Consider the following 16,749-nt stretch of genomic DNA (forward strand, 5'->3'; position numbering starts at 1 on the left):
GTTAAGTAGTACTATTCCTATCAGTTTAATCCCTGTTACGTCCCCTATCAGGGGACGTGTATATGGCATTGATTTTAGGAACGGGGAGATGGAAAAAGATGCTTGGTTGGACCTCCTACTTCAAATTTGGGGAACTGCGTGTGCAATCTAATGTGCCACCAGATAGGAGTGGTGTATTAAGTAGTACTTTTCTTGTCAGTTTAATCCCTGTTACGTCCCTTATTAGGGGACGTGTATTTGGCTTTCACTTCATCTGGGCCAAAATGGACAGAGTCAAGAGGACTGTGATGTATAAGGAGCCCAGCAAGGGTGGGAAAGGAATCCCTGATATCCCCACTTTGCTGAGGGCCTCCTTTGCATGTGTCACCGTGCAGCGAACTCTTGTTGAAAAGACTGGCTCAGCGTGCAGGTCCATGTCTCGCTTGTTCCTCATGCCCCTCTGGAGCCAGCTGATCTGGGACAGGTGGGACAGCTCCATTCCTTACAACTGGAACACTCCTTGGTTCTATGGTGATGTTGTGCGGTTTTTGAGGGAGCACCAGTTGGAGGGTCTGAAACATGACCTGTGGAAGCCAAAGACAATCTACAAGCTCATCCAAGGTAAAGACTTGTTGGAGCTTGTTCCGGGGCTCCCCACTGCCACGGCAGAGACTGTTTGGACTAATGTGGCTTCAAAACGGCTTACCAATGGACATAAGGACTTGTCGTTGATTGCCATTAAGGGAGGATTGTCGCTCAGGTCATTCATGCATGCCCGCGACCTGTGCAGAACCCGGTACTGCCCCCTTGGCCCCTTCGTGGAGGAAACATCTTTGCATGTGTTTTGGCAGTGCCCCTTTGCACAGGGTATGTTGGATGCCCTGGAACACAAAGTCAGAGACTCTGTACCCAGGAACTGCCTATCGTACCATTTGGGGCTTTACACTTTGTGCCATGGCAATGTAGGAATGCCTGAAATGGCCACACACCTTCCTGGCCTGCTTCAGGACGTCCTGTAAGCCTGGGTACTTATGCACAAAGCGTTGTACGATCAGATTACACACGTGACATGCACGGCACATGTGTCAACTTGCCCCAATTCAATGCCACCAACAAATTTGTTCCGTTGTCACAAACCACTTTGCCGATCTCCAGTTGGTGCGGAGTCAGCCACTGATCCACCTGTGCGTTCAGAGCAGACAGGAGTGCTGGTGCGGTGTGACTCTCTGCTTTCAGGCAAGTCAACCCCAAGACGGCGTGACACTGCCGTATCCGGGATGTGGAATAGTACATGGGGAGCTGGGGGGGTGCCCTTGATGTGGAACAAGATGCAGCAGCAGAAGATTACTCAGCCAAGGAGGTTATGGAAGAGGATGGAGTAGGAGGAGTAGAGGAGGTTGCAGCAGGCCTGCTTGCAAGTCGTGGCAGTGTCACCAACTCCTCTGCAGAGCCACGCGTTCCATGCTTGGCAGCCGTCAGCAGGTTTACTCAATGCGCAGTGTAGGTGATATACCTGCCCTGACCATGCTTTGCAGACCAGGTATCAGTGGTCAGATGGACCGTTGCCCCAACACTGGGGGGTGGACCCATTGGAGGCGATCACGGTCGTCCTCCCGTGGTTCTGGCCGCTCCAGGCGTAGCAGAACGGCTGTGTCCTCCCGGAGGCTTGCTGAGCAACGTTTTATGCCCGTGATAGAGTCATCTGTGGCGGCTGCCACATGGGTTGGACACGGTAAGGCATTGGCTGAGTGGTGTGCGTTGATAGCTGGAAGGGAGGTGGCAGTTAATTTGGCTTATCGCCTAGCGGTCACGGTAGACTATTTGCTTTATTTATGTCGCTTTTCCGGCGTTCGTTTTCATTTTAAGCATTTTGGTTGGGAAGATGTTACTAAGCGCTTCTTGATCCAGCAGGCTTTGAAAGGCTGGCAGCGGACTCATGTGCGGTGGGACACTCGTCGGCCGGTTTAATTTTCCCTGTTAGGCCTGCTTTTGGATGCAACAGAATGGGGCTGTTCTTCCGTTTTTGAATTGCGTTTGTATTCTGCCACTTTTTGCGTTATTTTTTTTTTGGCACTTTGAGAATTGGGAAGTTAGTTCCTGCCTCTAAGAGCGGGATGGGTGGTTTGTTGTGGGAGGATGTGGTGTGCTCCAACGGTGTGCTGCAACTGCGTGTTAGGCGTTCTAAGGTGGAACAGGTGGGGCAAGGCGCGTGGGTGCGTGTTTTAACGGTTGGTGGGGTTACCTGCCCCGTGCGGACAGATTTGGAATTTTTGGCCGTCAGGGAGTCTGGTGCACATTTTTTTGCGCATGCTAATAGGTCGCCCCTAACCCGTTTTCAATTTCAAGTTGTGTTTAAGTGTTGTTTGGGGTTGGTAGGTGCCCCTGTGGCAGAGTATGGTGCCCACTCCTTTCGGATTGGGGCTGCAACCGAGGCTTCGAGAGCGGGCCTGTCAGTGGTTGCAATACAGCGTATTGGGTGCTGGAGGTCTGGTTGTTATGTGCGGTATGTTCGCCCAGAATTGTTGCTAGAGATGAGCGAACTCTTCAAAAATTCGATTCGGCCGATTCGCCGAATTTTCCCGAAAAGTTTGTTTCGATCCGAATTTATTCGCGGCGAATCAATGCTAAAAAAGGCTATTTCTAGCCTACATACAGCCTCTATAGGGGTATAGAACACTTTGCTGTGTCCTAAAACGCATATGGAGTGTGCTGGGGTAGTGAAATAATACTGTTATTCAGAATAGCATGCAGATTACCGGCATCGCTCTTAGAATCACTGCCGCACAGCAGCACAATGACAGAGCCTGGTGGTGGCATCAGTGTCAGGAGATCATATAGTGACTAAATGACATAGCGTGGACATGATGGCAGCAAGAGGAGACCATTTATTGGCTGAATGGCACAGCGTGGAGTTGGCTGATGCACTAGTACACTACACACCAGGGCTTCACAATCCTCCCCCCCCCCAAAAAAAAAAAACAACAACACAACATATGACATTTTTGACAAAGATTTCTCATTGGAGCACCCGCTATCCAAAAATTTGAAATGAACAGACCCAGGCCCCATCTCTGCGGCATCAGTAACCCATATATTGCCTGAAGGACACAGCCTGGAGTTGGCTGATGCACCAGTACACACCAGGGCTTAACAACCCCCCCTCCAAAATCAACACAATGAGAATTTTTTGTCAATGATTTCTCATTGGTAGCACCCGCTATCCAAAAATTAGAAATTTCCAGAACCAGGCCCCATCCCTGTGGCATCAGTAACCCATATATTGCCTGCATGACACAGGCTGGAGTTGGCTGATGCAAGAGTACACACCAGTGCTTCACAATCCCCCCCAAAAACCAACACAATATATTACATTTTTGCCAAAGATTTCTCATTGGTAGCACCCGCTATCCAAAAATGAGAAATTTCCAGAACCAGGCCCCACCCCTGTGGCATCAGTAAGCCATATATTGCCTGAAGGACACAGCCTTGAGTTGGCTGATGCACCAGTACACAGCTTCACAATCCCCTCCAAAAAACAACAACATTTTAGAAATTTTTTAAAGAAATACCTTTGTGTAAGAACAAGCGCATATACAACAGTTCACAAGACTCTATAATGCAGGATGGTGGACCACCCAAAGACATTCTTATCAAAAATAATAAACCACACAATGTTTGAAATTTTTTTACAAAAACGAATTCAATATGTGTGTAAGTGCATCTGTCTCCAAAAGATCAGATCGCCAAAGGACTTTTTTAACCCAAAATGATGAAGCAGAATTAATCCCTGTCCATATTTATTTATTTTTTTTAAATTTCATTAAAAAAATCACACGCAACAAGCGTTCCGTTGTGTAACGATTAGTATTCTGGAAAATTCAATTTTATTACTGATAAAATTATCAGTAAATAAAAAAAAAAACACTACCCAAGAGTGTTTAACCCCTTAAGGACCAAGGACGTACCGGTACGTCCTTGGTCCTGCTCTTCTGATATAACGCGGGGTTACACAGTAACCCCGCGTCATATCATGGCGGGCCCGGCGTCATAGTGAAGCCGGGACCCGCCTCTAATAGCGCGCAGCGCCGATCACGGCGCCGCGCGCTATTAACCCTTTAGCCGCGCGCTCAAAGCTGAGCCGCGCGGCTAAAAGTGAAAGTGAAAGTTCCCGGCTAGCTCAGTCGGGCTGTTCGGGATAGCCGCGGCTAATCGCGGCATCCCGAACAGCTGACAGGACAGCGGGAGGGCCCCTTCCTGCCTCCTCGCTGTCCGATCGCCGAATGACTGCTCAGTGCCTGAGATCCAGGCATGAGCAGTCATCCGGCAAAATCGTTGATCACTGGTTTCTTATGAGAAACCAGTGATCAACATAGAAGATCAGTGTGTGCAGTGTTATAGGTCCCTATGGGACCTATAACACTGCAAAAAAAAAGTGAAAAAAAAAGTGAATAAAGGTCATTTAACTCCTCCCCTATTAAAAGTTTGAATCACCCCCCTTTTCCAATAAAAAAAAAAACACAGTGTAAATAAAAATAAAAATAAACATATGTGGTATCAGCGCGTGCGGAAATGTCCGAATTATAAAAATATATCATTAATTAAACCGCTCGGTCAATGGCGTGCGCGCAAAAAAATTCCAAAGTCCAAAATAGTGCATTTTTGGTCACTTTTTATGTCATTTAAAAATGAATAAAAAGTGATCAATAAGTCCTATCAATGCAAAAATGGTACCGTTAAAAACTTCAGATCACGGCGCAAAAAATGAGCCCTCATACCGCCCCATACACGGAAAAATAAAAAAGTTATAGGGGTCAGAAGATGACAATTTTAAACGTATTAATTTTCCTGCATGTAGTTGTGATTTTTTCCAGAAGTCCGACAAAATCAAACCTATATAAGTAGGGTATCATTTTAATCGTATGGACCTACAGAATACATATCAGGTGTCATTTTTACCGAAAAATGTACTACGTAGAAACGGAAGCCCCCAAAAGTTACAAAACAGCGTTTTTTTTTCAATTTTGTCGCACAATGATTTTTTTTCCCGCTTCACCATAGATTTTTGGGCAAAATGACTGACGTCATTACAAAGTAGAATTGGTGTCGCAAAAAATAAGCCATCATATGGATTTTTAGGTGTAAATTTGAAAGAGTTATGATTTTTTAAAGGCAAGGAGCAAAAAACGAAAATGCAAAAACGGAAAAACCTCCGGTCCTTAAGGGGTTAATTACCCCATACATTGCACCAGGAGAAGTCAAGAGTAGGCCTCAACAGTACCCAAGAGGCTTCAATAACCCCCTACCTTTGCACGATGAATTGCCCTCTGATTTCCGGGGCCGCAGGCGCGCTCCACTGAACGGATTAGCGTGTCTCTATCTTTCATCGACCGGTGTTGGTAACCCGCTAACTCCCGGAAAGGTAAACTGCCGCGAAGCAGGTGGTCTCCTTCGGGCACGTTTGGCTCCAGAATTTCCACTACTGCCACACCACGCTGACTGCCAACCGTGCTACCGCCTTGCTGACTCAAGGGCAACCTGCAACTCTCTTCTCCCGAAGATGAACCCCCCTTCTCCTGAGATCGAGCAATAACAGGTGTGTTATGCCCTCAGATGTCCGGGGCCGCAGGCGCGCTCCACTGAACGGATTAGAGTGTGTCCATCTTTTTTGTAGCACCCGCAATCCAAAAATTTTAAATTCCCAGACCCAGGCCCCACTTCTGTGGCATCAGAAACCAATTTATTGCCTGAAGGACACATCCTGGAGTTGGCTGATGCACCAGTACACACAGGGCTTCACAATCCGCCCCAAAATCAACAAAATTGTATAATTATTTTTTTTTAATTTACAACTTTGTGTAAGTACAAGCGCATATCCAACATTTCAGAAGAATCTATAAGGCAGGACGGTGGACCACCCAAAGACTTTCTTCTCAAAAATAATGAACCACACAATTGTTGAATAAAAAAAAAAATTTGAAATTCCTAGACCCAGGCCCCACCTCAGCTGCATCAGTAACCCATAGATTGCCTGAAAGACACAGCCTGGAGTTGGCTGATGCTCGAGTACACACCCGGGCTTCACAATCCACCCCAAAAAACTGCAATTTTTTTCCAAATTGTCAGACAAAATACCTTTTTTTTTTTTTAAACAAGCGCATATACAGCAGTTCAGAAGACTCTATAATGCAGGACGGTGGACCACCCAAAGACATTCTTCTATAATATAATATACCACACAATATGTTCAAATGTTTTTAAATAATTGAAATTCCAAGAACAAGGCCCCACCTCTGCTGCATCAGTAATAGTGTTGAGCGGCATAGGCCATATTCGAATTCGCGAATATTCGCGAATATATGGACGAATATTCGCGAATATTCGCATAATCATAATATTCGCGCTTTATTTTTGCATTTGTGAAAATTTGCGTATGCGAAAATTTACATAAGCGAAAATTCGCATGTGCGAAAATTAGCATATACGAATGTTCGCATATGCGAAAATTCGCACACCAGTCTCACACAGTAGTATTAGAGCCTTCTTTACACCACACAAGCTGGAGGCAGAGAGGGATGATCACTGTGATGTGTACTGTGAAAAAAAAAAAAAAAAAAAACGAATATCCGTAATTACGAATATATAGTGCTATATTCGCGAATATTCGCGAATTCGCGAATATGTGATATTCGCGAATAAAATTCGCATTGCGAATATTCGCGAGCAACACTAATTAGTAACCCATATATTGCCTAACGGACACAGACTGGAGTTGACTGATGCACGAGTACACACTACACACCCGTAACCCGGGCTTCACAATCCACCCCCAAAAAAACGCAAAATTTTATCGAAATTGTCTGACAAAATACCTTTTTTTTAAAAAATAAAAAAAAAGCGCATATACAGCAGTTCAGAAGACTCTATAATGCAGGATGGTGGACCACCCAAAGACATTCTTCTCAAAAGTAATAAACCACAGAAGGTTTGAAATTTGGTTAAACAAATGATTACATGTGTGTAAGTGCATCTGTCTCCAAAAAATCAGATTGCAAAAGAAATCAAAAAATGATTAAGCAGAGTTTATCCCTCTCCATCTATTTATTCTTTTTTTTCATTAAAAAATCACACGCAACAAGCGTTCCGTTGTGTAATGGTTAGCATTCTGCAAAATTCTATTTTATTACTGATAAAATTACCAGTAAATTTAACAATAACACTACCCAAGAGTGTTTAATTACCCCATACATTGCACCAGGAGCAGTCAGGAGTAGGCCTCAGCAGTACCCAAGAGGCTTTAATAACCCCTTACCTTGCCCGATCAATTGCGAGATCGAGCAATAACAGGTGTGTTATGGCCTCAGATGTCCTGGGCCGCACTAGCGCTCCACTGAACGGATTAGCATGTCTCTATCTTTCAAGGACAGGTGCGTGTTGCACGCTGAAACCAGTTCGTGATAGGGATCTGTGATTAATAACCAACCACAATAGAGAAAAATTTGTTGTAGGAGCATGGTCAATCTACTCAGACCCATCTGTCATTGGTGGCTGGAAATCCTTGCTGATCCATCCCTGATTAATCTTGACAAACGTCAGTCTCTCCACATTTTTAGTGGACAGACGAGTTCGCCTTGGGGTGACTATGGCCCCGGCCGCACTAAACACCCGCTCTGATGGCACACTACTGGCCGGGCAGGACAGCTTTTCCAGGGCAAGCTCCGCTAGTTGCGGCCATAAATCGAGTTTGGCTGCCCAGAAGTCCAGCGGATCTTCAACGGTTGTTGGCAGGGTCATGTCGAGGTAAGCCACCACCTGCTGGTTCAGGTCCTGCTCCATGTCCACCTGCTGCTGATGAGTAGCTTCACTATGCGGCTGAAGGAAGCTACTACTCATCGTCTGTAGACTCAGGCTGCTGCTGATTGAGCCGGTACTGCTCCTGCCACCCCTCCCCTCCCCTCCCCAGCAGCCATGGCAGTGGAAGGTGAGCGCAGAGGGCCTCCCGAGTTAGACCTGCGAGTGGATGCACCATGTGGCCGATAGGCATCGGCCAACCAACTACGTAGAAGCTCCCTGAAGTAGGTCAGTTTGTCTCTCAGTGGGTGTAAAAAAGGCCCCCATTCTGGGCCAGTAGCGAGGGTCTAATAAGGTGGAGATCCAGAAGTCATCGCGCTGACGAATTTTGACAATTCGGGGGTCACTACGCAAGCAACTCAGCATGCATCGTGCCATTTGTGACGGTGACTCGTTGGGACTACCTGCCTCCATCTCCACTGCATACTACCACGGTGTGTCTGGGTCCTCTGTCTCGCCTCCCTCCTAATAACCCTCCAGCTCCTCTGGCTGCTCCTGCTCCTCCTCTCCTGTCCAATGACCAGAAACACCGGCCATCTCATCCACCGTAAACTGTGCTCCGCTCTGCCCCTCATCATCCTCCTCCAGTTCATCCCCCACAGGACTCATGTAGCCTTCTGATGTAGGTGCAACATCTCCATTGCCGTGACCAGCCATGTTTTCAATAATTTTTTGGAGTAAATGTAGGAGTGGAATTACGTCGTTCATGGCATAATTCGAGCGACTAACAAAAAATGTGGCTTCCTCAAAGGGCCCCAGCAATCGGCAGGTGTCACGTATGAGCTGCCACTCGTTCACATTGAAGTTACACAGGGGAGTACTCCTATCTGCTTGTATCATCCAAAAAATCGGTGATGGCTTTTCTTTGTTCGTATAGTCTGTCCAACATATGGAGGGTGGAATTCCAACGTGTGGCAATGTCACAAATGAGACTATGTTGTGGGATACCGTTCTGACGCTGCAGCTCAAGCAAAGTGTGCTTGGCGGTGTACGAGTCGCTGAAGTGCATGAACAGTTTCCTTGCCATTGTCAGGACGTCTTGCAAATGGGGTGAAGACATGATGAACTTCTTGACAACCAGATTCAACACGTGTGCCATTCAGGGCGAATGGTTCACACTTCCTTGTCGCAGCGCGGCATTGTCGGTCACCATGGTTCCCATTTCCAAATTTCGTGGAGTAAGCCATACTCGGATTTCTTCCCTAATGAACTTCAGCAGTTCCCCCCCTGTGTGACTCCGTTCGCCAAGGCAAACCATGTGAATGACGGCTTGACACCGTTGTGCCCTACACACGTGGTACGATGAAGGGCCACCGAGATTTGGATGTGCAGTGGAAACCGAGGACACGGGGGAGGAGGCGCACACTGTAAAAGGACCAACTGCCTGGGAGCAAGAGCGTGGAGGAGGCGGTGTGAACATTCCAAGTTGCTGTTGTGGCTGTTCAGGAACAACATTTACCCAGTGGGCCGTAAAAGACATGTATTGTCCCTGCCCGTAGTTACAGCTCCACACGAGGGCGCTGCGGTGCACTTTTGAACACACCAACAGGCTCAAAGACTGGCCCACCTTCTCTTGTACAAACTTTTGCAGGGCTGGTACTGCCTTCTTCGCAAAGAAATGACGGCTTGGGACTGTCACAAGCCATCAATTCCCTGAAAGCTGCAGAGTCCACCAGTTGGAAAGGGAGAGGGACTGCAACATCAGAAACTTGGACAGGAGCACATTCAACTTCTGCACCGTTGGATGAGTGGGCGCATACTGTTGTCTCTTGGACATGGCTTCGCTGATCGATTGTTGGCGGAATGGCTGACTACGAGCGGAGGAAGCAGGAGCGCAAGAAGGAGGGTTTGACACAATGCTCCCTTCGGCTGAGGTGGTGGAGCCTTGGCTGGATGACGGAGGGAGCGGATGGCCACTGGGTGATGCGGCAGGCTGGACCACTACCTTGGAGCCACAGTTATCCCAGGCCGCATTATGGTGGCGAATCATGTGTTGACACAGGGCCGTGGTGCCGAGTTTGGGACCCTGGCCACGCTTCACTTTCTGCCTACAGATTTTGCATGTGACTACGCTAAGGTCCTCCGGATTCTTTATGAAGAACAACCACACCGCAGAGTAGCTGATTTTCCCATCCGTAGTTCGCATTTCACTGCTATTGGCGCCATCTCCAGGAACCCCTGTTCCACTACCTCCCTGAATGGTAGCTTGCCGCGAAGCAGGTGGTCTCCCCCTGGCACGTTTGGCTCCTGAATTTCCACTGCTGCCACCACCACGCTGATTGCCAACCGTGCTACCGCCTTGCTGCCTCATAGACAAAGAGCAAATCTCTTCTCCTGATGATGATGAAGCCCCGGCTTCTGCACCCGTCTCCCAATTGCGATCGGCTTCATCATCATCAAAAGATGTGTGCACGTCACTGATGTCCTCCTCGTGTTCCACAACAGATTCTGCCTCAGGACCCTGAACAATTGAAACACCGCCTCCCACGTCACTCTTCGCATCACTACTTGGTCACCTTGCAGAGCAAGGGACGCATGTCTCCTCACATTCTTGGCTGCCCATTAGATGCTGACTGTCCTCTATTTCATCGTCCTCGCTAAATAGTGGCGCTGAACCCAAAGCATGAGATACTTCCTTGGGAGAGGGAACAGCATAGGACAAAGGCAATGGGATTACGGGGACTGCTCCTGGGCCATGCCAACTGAGGGTTGTGTCTGAGGAACCCACCGACTCTTGACTGGGGTTGTTAGATGTCGCTTGTGATGATGGGGATGAGTGTGCAAACCAATTGACGAGGAGAGATGGGTCGACGACACGACCGCTGATTGTTAACGGGAGCTCAGGCCTATTGCTGTGACTCCTGCTGCCACTCGCCCCAAGTCTGCTGTCAACTCTGCCTGACGTATGTAGGCCTCTGCCCCTTCTCTGTGCACGTCCTGGCACTTCCCTACCTGACATACTTAGTGCGTTTATGAGGGTATAGAACAGCAGCAGGCGATTACTTTCGGCTGTCCTTTCAAAGTATATAGGCCCTAGACAGAATAACAGTTACTAAATAGTACACTCCTTTGTTGTATGTATGCCCTTTGCAATGATGAGCACACTGTTAAGCGTATTTATACGGAGAAAAAAACTCTTTTTTTGTGGTATACACCAGCCAGTGTATACTAATGTGTGGAATAGCACTGAATTTAGCACCGAGACAGAAATACAGGTATTAAATAGTACACTACTTGGTTGTATGTATGCCCTTTGCAATGATGAGCGCACTGTTAAGCGTATTTGTACGCAGGAAAAACTTTTTTTTTCTTTAATACACCGGCAGGTGTATAACGTGTGGTATAAAACTTAATTTAGCGCAGAGACAGAAAAGAAGGTGGTATATGGTACGCTATTTGCTTGAATTTAGGCCCTTTGCAATGATAAGGCCACTGTTAAGTGTATTTTTACGCAAGACACCCTTTTTTTTCTTTAATACACCACCAGGTGTATAACGTGTGGTATTACACTTAATTTAGCACAGAGACAGAAAAAAAGGTGGTATATGGTACGCTATTTGCTTGTATGTAGGCCCTTTGCAATGATAAGGCCACTGAAAAAGCGTATTTGTACTCAGGAAAACCTTTTTTTTCTTTAATACACCGGCAGGTGTATAATGTGTGGTATAACATTTAATTTAGCTTAGAGACAGAAAAAAAGGTGGTATATGGTACGCTATTTGCTTGTATGTAGGCCCTTTGCAATGATAAGGCCACTGAAAAAGCGTATTTGTACTCCGGAAAACCTTTTTTTTCTTTAATACACCGGCAGGTGTATAACGTGTGGTATAAAACTTAATTTAGCACAGAGACAGAAAAGAAGGTGGTATATGGTACGCTATTTGCTTGAATTTAGGCCCTTTGCAATGATAAGGCCACTGTTAAGCGTATTTTTACGCAGGAAACCCTTTTTTTTCTTTCATACACCGCCAGGTGTATAACGTGTGGTATAAAACTTAATTTAGCACAGAGACAGAAAAGAAGGTGGTATATGGTACGCTATTTGCTTGAATTTAGGCCCTTTGCAACGATAAGGCCACTGTTAAGCGTATTTTTACGCAGGAAACCCTTTTTTTTCTTTAATACACCACCAGGTGTATAACGTGTGGTATAAAACTTAATTTAGCACAGAGACAGAAAAGAAGGTTGTATATGGTACTCTATTTGTTTGTATGTAGGCCCTTTGCAATGATAAGGCCACTGTTAAGTGTATTTTTACTCAGGAAAAAAAAAATTTTCTTTAATACACCGGCAGGTGTATAACGTGTGGTATAACACTGATTTTAGCACAGAGTCAGAAAAAAAGGTAGTATATGGTACGCTATTTGCTTGTATGTAGGCCCTTTGCAATGATAAGGCCACTGAAAAAGCGTATTTGTACTCAGGAAAACCTTTTTTTTTCTTTAATACACCGGCAGGTGTATAATGTGTGGTATAACACTGAATTTAGCACAGAGACAGAAAAAAAGGTGGTATATGGTACGCTATTTGCTTGTATTTAGGCCCTTTGCAATGATAAGGCCACTGAAAAAGCGTATTTGTACTCAGGAAAAAGTTTTTTTTCTTTAATACACCGGCAGGTGTATAACGTGTGGTATAACACTTAATTTAGCACAGACACAGAAAATAAGGTAGTATATGGTACGCTATTTGCTTGTATTTAGGCCCTTTGCAATGATGAGCGCACTGTTAAGCGTATTTGTACTCAGGAAAAAAAATATCTTTAATACACCGGCAGGTGTACAACGTGTGGTATAACACTGAATTTAGCACACTGAATTTAGCACAGAGACAGAAAAAAAGGTGGTATATGGTACGCTATTTGCTTGAATTTAGGCCCTTTGCAATGATAAGGCCACTGTTAAGCGTATTTTTACGCAGGAAAACTTTTTTTTTTCTTTAATACACCGGCAGGTGTATAACGTGTGGTATTACATTTAATTTAGCACAGAGACAGAAGAAAAGGTAGAATATGGTACGCTATTTGCTTGTATGTAGGCCCTTTGCAATGATAAGGCCACTGAAAAAGCGTATTTGTACTCAGGAAAAACTTTTTTTTCTTTAATACACCGGCAGGTGTATAACGTGTGGTATAACACTGAATTTAGCACAGAGACAGAAAAGAAGGTGGTATATGGTATGCTATTTGCTTGAATTTAGGCCCTTTGCAATGATAAGGCCACTGTTAAGCGTATTTTTACGCAGGAAACCCTTTTTTTTCTTTAATACACCGCCAGGTGTATAACGTGTGGTATAAAACTTAATTTAGCACAGAGACAGAAAAGAAGGTGGTATATGGTACTCTATTTGTTTGTATGTAGGCCCTTTGCAATGATAAGGCCACTGTTAAGCGTATTTTTACTCAGGAAAAAAAAAATTTTCTTTAATACACAGGCAGGTGTATAACGTGTGGTATAACACTGATTTTAGCACAGAGTCAGAAAAAAAGGTAGTATATGGTACGCTATTTGCTTGTATGTAGGCCCTTTGCAATGATAAGGCCACTGAAAAAGCGTATTTGTACTCAGGAAAACCTTTTTTTTTCTTTAATACACCGGCAGGTGTATAATGTGTGGTATAACACTGAATTTAGCACAGAGACAGAAAAAAAGGTGGTATATGGTACGCTATTTGCTTGTATTTAGGCCCTTTGCAATGATAAGGCCACTGAAAAAGCGTATTTGTACTCAGGAAAAAGTTTTTTTCTTTAATACACTGGCAGGTGTATAACGTGTGGTATAACACTTAATTTAGCACAGACACAGAAAATAAGGTAGTATATGGTACGCTATTTGCTTGTATTTAGGCCCTTTGCAATGATGAGCGCACTGTTAAGCGTATTTGTACTCAGGAAAAAAAATATCTTTAATACACCGGCAGGTGTACAACGTGTGGTATAACACTGAATTTAGCACACTGAATTTAGCACAGAGACAGAAAAAAAGGTGGTATATGGTACGCTATTTGCTTGAATTTAGGCCCTTTGCAATGATAAGGCCACTGTTAAGTGTATTTTTACGCAGGAAAACATTTTTTTTCTTTAATACACCGGCAGGTGTATAACGTGTGGTATTACATTTAATTTAGCACAGAGACAGAAAAAAAGGTAGAATATGGTACGCTATTTGCTTGTATGTAGGCCCTTTGCAATGATAAGGCCACTGAAAAAGCGTATTTGTACTCAGGAAAAACGTTTTTTTCTTTAATACACCGGCAGGTGTATAACGTGTGGTATATCACTGAATTTAGGACAGAGACAGAAAAAAAGGTGGTATATGGTACGCTATTTGCTTGTATGTAGGCCGTTTGCAATGATAAGGCCACTGAAAAAGCGTATTTGTACTCAGGAAAAACTTTTTTTTCTTTAATACACCAGCAGGTGTATAACGTGTGGTATAACACTGAATTTAGCACAGAGACAGAAAAAAAGGTGGTCCTTTAATACACTGGCAGGTGTATAACTTGTGGTATAACACTTAATTTAGCACAGAGATAGAAAAAAAGGTAGTATATGGTACTCTATTTGTTTGTATGTAGGCCCTTTGCAATGATAAGGCCACTGTTAAGCGTATTTTTACTCAGGAAAAAAAAAATTTTCTTTAATACACAGGCAGGTGTATAACGTGTGGTATAACACTGATTTTAGCACAGAGTCAGAAAAAAAGGTAGTATATGGTACGCTATTTGCTTGTATGTAGGCCCTTTGCAATGATAAGGCCACTGAAAAAGCGTATTTGTACTCAGGAAAACCTTTTTTTTTCTTTAATACACTGGCAGGTGTATAATGTGTGGTATAACACTGAATTTAGCACAGAGACAGAAAAAAAGGTGGTATATGGTACGCTATTTGCTTGTATTTAGGCCCTTTGCAATGATAAGGCCACTGAAAAAGCGTATTTGTACTCAGGAAAAAGTTTTTTTCTTTAATACACTGGCAGGTGTATAACGTGTGGTATAACACTTAATTTAGCACAGACACAGAAAATAAGGTAGTATATGGTACGCTATTTGCTTGTATTTAGGCCCTTTGCAATGATGAGCGCACTGTTAAGCGTATTTGTACTCAGGAAAAAAAATATCTTTAATACACCGGCAGGTGTACAACGTGTGGTATAACACTGAATTTAGCACATTGAATTTAGCACAGAGACAGAAAAAAAGGTGGTATATGGTACGCTATTTGCTTGAATTTAGGCCCTTTGCAATGATAAGGCCACTGTTAAGTGTATTTTTACGCAGGAAAACATTTTTTTTCTTTAATACACCGGCAGGTGTATAACGTGTGGTATTACATTTAATTTAGCACAGAGACAGAAAAAAAGGTAGAATATGGTACGCTATTTGCTTGTATGTAGGCCCTTTGCAATGATAAGGCCACTGAAAAAGCGTATTTGTACTCAGGAAAAACTTTTTTTTCTTTAATACACCGGCAGGTGTATAACGTGTGGTATAACACTGAATTTAGGACAGAGACAGAAAAAAAGGTGGTATATGGTACGCTATTTGCTTGTATGTAGGCCGTTTGCAATGATAAGGCCACTGAAAAAGCGTATTTGTACTCAGGAAAAACTTTTTTTTCTTTAATACACCAGCAGGTGTATAACGTGTGGTATAACACTGAATTTAGCACAGAGACAGAAAAAAAGGTGGTATATGGTACGCTATTTGCTTGTATGTAGGCCGTTTGCAATGATAAGGCCACTGAAAAAGCGTATTTGTACTCAGGAAAAACTTTTTTTCCTTTAATACACTAGCAGGTGTATAACTTGTGGTATAACACTTAATTTAGCACAGAGAGAGAAAAAAAGGTAGTATATGGTACTCTATTTGTTTGTATGTAGGCCCTTTGCAATGATAAGGCCACTGTTAAGCGTATTTTTACTCAGGAAAAAAATGTTTTTCTTTAATACACCGGCAGGTGTATAATGTGTGGCATAACACTGATTTTAGCACAGAGTCAGAAAAAAAGGTAGTATATGGTACGCTATTTGCTTGTATGTTGGCCCTTTGCAATGATAAGGCCACTGAAAAAGCGTATTTGTACTCAGTAAAGACTTTATTTCTTTAATACACCGGCAGGTGTATTACATGTGGTATAATACTGAATTTAGCACAGAGACAGAAAAAAAGTGGTATATGGTACGCTATTTGCTTGTATTTAGGCCCTTTGCAATGATAAGGCCACTGAAAAAGCGTATTTGTACTCAGGAAAAACTTTTTTTTTCTTTAATACACTGGCAGGTGTATAACGTGTTGGTATAACACTGAATTTAGCACAGAGACAGAAGAAAAGTTGGTATATGGTACTCTATTTGCTTGTATGTAGGCCTTTTGCAATGATAAGGCCACTGGAAAAGCGTATTTGTACGGCAGGTGTATAACGTGTGGTATGACACTGAATTTAGCACAGAGACAGAAAAAAGGTGATATATGGTACGCTATTTGCTTGTATGTAGGCCCTTTGCAATGATAAGGCCACTGAAATAGCGTATTTGTACGCAGGAAAAAAATGTTTTTCTTTAATACACCGGCAGGTGTATAACGTGTGGTATAACACTGAATTTAGCACAGAGACAGAAAAAAGGTGATATATGGTACGCTATTTGCTTGTATGTAGGCCCTTTGCAATGATAAGGCCACTGAAATAGCGTATTTGTACGCAGGAAAAAAATGTTTTTCTTTAATACACCGGCAGGTGTATAACGTGTGGTATGACACTGAATTTAGCACAGAGACAGAAAAAAGGTGATATATGGTACGCTATTTGCTTGTATGTAGGCCCTTTGCAATGATAAGGCCACTGAAATAGCGTATTTGTACGCAGGAAAAAAATGTTTTTCTTTAATACACCGGCAGGTGTATAATGTGTGGTATAACACTGAA

Source organism: Hyla sarda, chromosome 1 (assembly GCF_029499605.1).
Source record: "Hyla sarda isolate aHylSar1 chromosome 1, aHylSar1.hap1, whole genome shotgun sequence".
NCBI classification, from domain to species: Eukaryota; Metazoa; Chordata; class Amphibia; order Anura; family Hylidae; genus Hyla; species Hyla sarda.